Consider the following 6951-nt stretch of genomic DNA (forward strand, 5'->3'; position numbering starts at 1 on the left):
ATGCCTACTATGTGCGAGACACTGTACTAAACACCCTCAAAGTGTGGATACAAAGGAAGGCAAAAGATAGTGTCTGCCCTTGAGGAACTCACAATCTAATGGAGGAAGACAAATTTAAAAGGATGCTGAAAAGGGAGTGGCCAGGATAGAAAAATTATTAAGTCCTGCAGCCCAATAGGAAATTATGAAATTGCTACCATGGGCACCCTCCTTAAATGGAGGATCTGGGAGGAGCTGTCTTATGTCTACCCTCTCTCCTCTCCAATCAGGGGCACAGAGGGGTCCCAGGGGTAAGGGGTGCAGAACTGGCATGAGTCTCTGCTGAGCAACCTTGAAGTTGCCAAACTGAGATTCCCAAATCTTAAGTGGGAGTAATTACCCCAGTGGCCTCCCCATCATGCTAAACAGAGAAACCCTAGGAAAGCCCCAAACCTCTGAGTCATTCTATCAGAGTAATGCCAGCAGTAATGGCCCAAGCTCCTTTTCCAGGTGGGCAGTGAGGAGTTTGAATGTCAATTGACCTCTAATTTCCCAGAAGATTTCCCTCACCTGACTAGCATAAATTAGTACTGCTCCCCAGGTCCAGGCTCCCATCTCTTAGCCCAAGGTCTGGTCCTACTGGACCCAGATTTTTAATTTTTTATATTATTTTTATTTATAGATTTCTGATATGTATATTATAAATGTATTTATGTTTTTTATTATTTTATATATTTTATTTTTTTAAAACTACAGATTTTACTGGATTTGGGTGCCCCAATTCCAGCCTGGACCTCAGGGCCTCAGAACCCCTAACTCTTTTCTACCTTCTCTATTTTCATTCTCTCAGATTGCCCTTTGGAAGTCCCTCTTCGTATATCCCCTTAATAAAGCTGACTTGCTAGACTGTCCTGTGTGCTCCCGGTTTCTTTGGAATGGATCATTGGTATTCTAAACCTTCCTAAACCGGTATCAGGACAGTCAGACCATGTCACTGAAGAAAAAATCTTCAATAGCTTCATTTTGCCTCTAGGATTAAAATACAAATTCAAAGTCCTCAGACTGGGGTTTGGATTCCTGAACAATTAAGCTTTCAGACATTTCTTACTATTCCCCTCGATGAATGTTCTGTTTCAGTCAATCTGTTCTGACAGCTGTTCCCCACGTACAACATCTTCCACCTCGGCACCTTTGTATAGTTGATTCCCCAGTCTGCCATATATTCCCCCCTCACCTCTACCTCTTGGAATCCCTAGCTTACTTGACATCATAGCTCAGGTGCTGCCTGTTATAATGAAGTCTTCCCTGAGTCCCTCCTCTTTGTCAGTGTTTTTCCTTCTCCTGGAATTACTTCATATTTACATAACAATCAACAAGCATTTATTAAGCTCCTAATATGTATAATCTAGCAGCTAGGTGGCACAATGGATAGAGTGCCAATCCTGGAGTCAGGAAGATTCTTCTTCCTCAGTTCAAATTTGGCTTCAGACACTTACTAGCTGTATGACCCTGGACAAGTCACTTAACCCTGCTTGCCTCAGTTTCCTCATCTGCAAAATGAGCTGGAGAAGGAAATAGCAAACTACTCCAGTATCTTTGCCAAGAAAACTCCCAAAAGGGTAGCAAAAAGTCACATGTGACTAAAAATAACTGAACAATAACAATAATATGTCATTGACTATTATAATCCCCCAGGAGAATGTAAGCTCCTTGAAGTCAGAAAATGTCGAGATTTTCTCTTGGCATCTCCCAGTGCTTGGTACAATGTCTTACACATAGTAAATGCTTAATAAATGACAGAGAACAGCCAGCATCCACTGATGATAAATGGAATAAAAGAATGAAGCATGAAAGGTGATTATTAGAAATAAGAAGAGAAAAAGTTCCTTACTGACAATTAGAATAAAGCATTTGTGTTTTCTAGGCAACATGTGAACCCTGGCCATTACTGTCCACCAGAGGCTTTAGACCTTTGTTCTTGTACATGTGACTCACCTTATCACAAAATACATACATATCACAGAGAATGACATGTTTTCTGAATTGAAGGAGATAATGGAGGACCAATCTCTGCCTTCACAATGGAAAACAGTCCTTACACATTGCCCAGGAGAATGCCACCCCTTCAATATTGAGCTCAGCCACAGAGCCAGGTACATAAAGAAAAGATCCCAATAGGAACTTTTGGAACATCCCCTGGGTTTTTGGCAGTTTGCTACCTACTCCCTAGTCAGGGATCTCTAATGATACCTACTGACAGGTCAATGTATCTCTTCTCTACATCTCCACATCCCACAAGGTCTTCCACTGTCTTTTGTCCACTTTTTTGTCTCTCTGAAGTCCCTTTTGCCCTTCCCCCTTTGTTGCTTTCTATACTATAAACTCTCCTCCAGCATCTGTTCCTCCTCAGTTTCTAGTGACCCCTTCTGATCTTAGTACCATTCATGAGGAAGTTTTAGAAAGCCACTAGGGCAAGACATCAAAGATGGTGAGTTCTATGACATCTTGGGCCCAAACAGAGAAAATGGGTAGAGGTGAAGCCCAAAGAATTTGATTAGGATACAACACAAAAATTTCCCACTACTGAGGGAAGTTAAGCCATCTTATTGGACATATAGAGGACAACGTGTAGAGGGGAAAGGATAATGACAGTGCGGCCTTAAAAAGAGATCTGTGAGGAAAGCAGAGAGAAATTTGGTGAGATTATCAATGAACTGAGAATCAAAAGACCTAGGTTCTTAGTCTTGACTTCTAGCTGTGGGGTCCTGGGCAAGCCAAAACCTTTAGGGGCCTCATTTTATTCATCCATAAGACAAGTGGGTTGGCCTAGGTAATCTCCAAAATCCAACTCTACTATAAAATATTTTGGTTCTTGAATTTTAGAATCAGTTCTCATCACTCTGACTAGTTCTTCCTGAAAGCTGGTGATTAGCTAAATGAAACACTGAGCTCTATCCACTGTATCTTCTAGATTGTGGGGTCGCTCCCACCCTCGGTCTTCTAACAGTGAAGGGAAACTCAGCGACAAATCAAAGGCAGTACAGTTATGCACCACTTGGGGTCAGCAAAGACTATCAAAGAATTTCAGACCTTTCAAAGCTTGCAGGGATGGTGAGGTTCACTGCTAGGATGATGTTTTCTCTATTTAACATCAGTAATGAGTCCTGAATAGGTCCCTACCCTGCAGAGTTGGGTTTTTGTTTGCTCGTTTGTTTTTGCCAAGTTTTATCAAAGCTTTTGCTATCACATCACATTGATTTCTGAATATTACTATTCCCCCTTCCCCATTATATACACACTCTTAGCCTAGTGATGGAGAAAAAACAGGAAAAAACAATTCAGCAAAACTTATCAACACATCCACCATATCTGATGATGTATGAAATATTCTAGACCCAATATAAAATCCTCTGTTTAGCACCTAAAGCACTTTATAACCTGGCCCCATTCTTACACCTTTTTGTTGTTGTTCAGTCATGTCTGATTCTTCATGACCCCATATACTGTTTTCTTGGCAAAGATGGTGAAATGATTTGTGATTTCTTTCTCTAGTAGATTTGTATTGGTCAGGATTTCACAGTTTGTGAGTGTCTGAGGCTGGATTTGAACTCAGGTCTTCCTGATTCCAGGCCCAGCACTCTATCCACTTATAGCCCTCTAGCTGCCTATTCTTATGCCTTACTTCCCTCCATGTACTCTAATGATCCAGCTTCACTGAACTTGCAGTTCCTTGAACAGGGCATTCCATGTCCCAGCTCTATACATCAGCACTGGCTGTCCCTTCCATGCCTGGAAGTCTTGGTTTCTTTGGCTTCCTTTAAGATTCACCTCAAATCCCAGTTTTTTCGGGAGTCTTTTCCTAGCCCCCTAGCTAATAGTGCCTTCCCCTCTGAGATTACCTTACATCTACTCTATATAGATCTTGAATGTACCTAGTTATTTACATGTTGTCTTCCTCATTAGAATTTAAGCTCTTTGAGGGCAGGGAACCCGTTATTGACTTTCTTTCCATCTCTAGTCCAGTTAGCACAATACCTAGAACATAATAAGTTCTTAATAAGTATTTGCTGATTGACTCTTTTCCCTCCATCTTTGCAAAAAGGGGAAGGAGGCAGATACATTTCTTCATCTCCTGGGGCCAAGCCTGGTCATTATAATTGCACAACGTTCAGTTTAATTTTGTTGCTTCCTTTTACAATGCTGTAAGTCTCTATGTGTCTTGTTTTCCTGGTTTGACTTACTGTACTTTGTCTCAATTCATAGAAGGCTTACTCTGTTACCCTGAATTCATCATATTCATTTTCTCTTATGGCACTGAGGACTAGACTTGTGCTTTCATACAGGGAACTCCCCAGGTGAGGAAACTCCCTCCACTAATGCAAGTGACCAGCCTTTTTGGAACTTTTAGAGAGTTCCGGTTGACCTGCCCAGGCAACATGTGACACAAGTGAGACTTGAAATGTGGTCTTCTTGACTCTGTCCACTCACAGTCTATTTCAAGACCATCATGTGAGATACAAGTTGCTATATAACAAATAGCAAGCAGGGCTCAGAGAACCTAAGCTTACCTTGAACACATAATGGCTGGGTTACCCTGGATAGGCCCCTAAACCTCCTAGTGCTTTAGGTGACTCTCTGCAGAAAAAGTGCTGGTCTACTTTGATAAAGCAAATTTCCTTATCCAAGACTTCCCTTATAGTCAGGAAATCCCAGCTGCATTTCCTAGCTCTACAAATTTATACAGCAAGTCAGCCATTCCTCCGTCTACAGGTACCTTCCCTTCCCTACTAAGCTTGGCCTTCAGACCTTCACCTTTGTCTTAGAACTTCCTTGAGAGGTATCAAGATTAGTCATTTTCCTAACCCAACTCTAGATTTTACTAGATAATAAAATTTGGTGCTTATGGATTCCCAAATATTTTTCATGGTCAGGACCTATTTGCCATGTGATATTTGGTGGATATACCTTATTGTTAATGTATCTTTCCTGTATGAACAACAGAGTTCCTTTTTGTTTCCAAAAAATTCAATTCCTTTATTGTTTCCTTTCTTCCTTTCTCCCTTCCTTCCTTCCTTTTTTCTTTCTTCTTCCTTCCTTCATTTCTTTTCTTCCTTTCTCCCTTTTTTCCTTCCTTCCTTTTCCTCCTTTCTCCCTTCTTTCCTTCCTTCCTTTTTTCTTTGTTCCTTCTCTCCTTCATTCTTTTCTTCCTTCCTTCCTTTCTCCCTTCTTCCTTCCTTCTTAACAACCTCAGGGTCAGAAGGGACCTCAGAGGCCATCTAGTCTATCCTGTACCTGAACAATAATTACATCTCTAACAACCCTGACAGCTGTTGCTTCAAGACCTTCATTGAGGAAGAATGCATTAGTTCCCAAGTTTGCCCTTTTGAACAGTTCTAATTGTTAGGAAGCATTCTTTTTATCAAGGTTCAATCTGCCTTTCTGCAACTTCTACTCCTTGAGTCTAGTTCTATGGAGCTACATATAGTCTGATCCTTCTTCCATAAGAGATCTCTTCAAATACTCGAAGATGGCTATCAATAAGACCTACAATGGGCAAAGTATGGGGGATACAAAGGCCAAAAATGAAATAGTTTTTGCCATCAAGGAGCTTATATTTTTCTGGGGACAGGGAGGAACATAACATGTACACAGATAAATAAATACAAGATTATTTGAAGGGGGTAGGAGTATTAACAATAGGTAAGATCCTGAAAGGCTTTTAGGAGGAAGTGAAACCCTAAATGAGTCTTGAGAAGCTAAAGATTTTTTTTTCTTAAGCAGTTGGAGTTAAGTAACTTGCTCAAGGTTACACGGCCAGTTATTTTGTGTGGGTGCCAAGTATCTGAGTCTGGAACCGGTCCCGGGTCTCCCGATGCCGGGGTGAGCACTCTTACTGCGCCTCTTGGCCACCCCTAGAAGCTAAAGATTTTAAGACTCAAAGGCTGTGAATTTAAGATATGGGGGAACAACCTATGCAGAAACATGGAGACTAGAGTTGGAATAAATAATCGGCCAATTTAGTTGGAAAGTAGAATATGTGTAAGGGAGTAAAGCAAAAATAAATGTGAAGAAGCTGTTTGGAGCCCAGGTATGGTATGTTAAGACTATTGCAGTAATGTTTCCCCTAAGCCTTTTTTTCCTCAAGTTAAACATTCCAAGATCCATATATGATAGGATTTCCATTCTTCTCCTGCTTGCCATACTCTGAACATGCATTACATTGAGAGAAAACAAAGTAAGTTGGAGCCAGATTGTGGGAAGTCTTGAATTACAGGTTAAAGAATTTGAATTTTATCTTCTAGGTAATGGAGAGCCATTTCAGGTTTTTGAGAAGGGGAGTAACATGATCAAAGCAGAAGTTAGGAAGCTTTATGGGAGGAGGAGGAGGGGTGAAGAATTATCTCTCCCATCCCTACTATAGTGATTATTCTTCTTGAATAGAGAAACTATGTATTTTTGCATTTGTATTCCCAACACTTAGCATAGTCTCTTGCAAATACTCTTAATATTTATTTCTTAGTTGTTATTGCATTGTTGGTGCTGTATTTGGGGGAGTAGATACTGGAGGTATGCAGAGCTTGCTTAGCAGGGTTGTTGTGAGAACTAAAATAAATTATAAAATCTTAGGGTGGAGAGGGACATCAAGGGTCATTTAACGGAGCTTATACCCTGAAAGAAATTTGCTGTATGAAATCCATGGCAAGATTCCCCAGTGCCCAGTACTTAGTAAGTATTTCATAAATTTTGTTGATCTATTGACATAACCTCTACTTTAAGACCTTTAGTGATAAGGAACTTGTTCCTTCCTGAGCACATTTTACTTTGACTTAGTTCTAATTGTTCAAAACATTTTTCTAACACAAGATACTATGCCTTTTGCGTACTTTTTAAAATTTGTTTTTATTCTGAGATTAACAAACACTAAATAAAATGGACATTTTCATATGCATGCTAGAACAAATAAAGAGAACC

The sequence above is a fragment of the Petaurus breviceps genome, unplaced genomic scaffold (genome assembly GCF_028583685.1).
Source record: "Petaurus breviceps papuanus isolate PSGF00001 unplaced genomic scaffold, PetGlider_PUasm1.0 90633, whole genome shotgun sequence".
Lineage (NCBI taxonomy): Eukaryota > Metazoa > Chordata > Mammalia > Diprotodontia > Petauridae > Petaurus > Petaurus breviceps.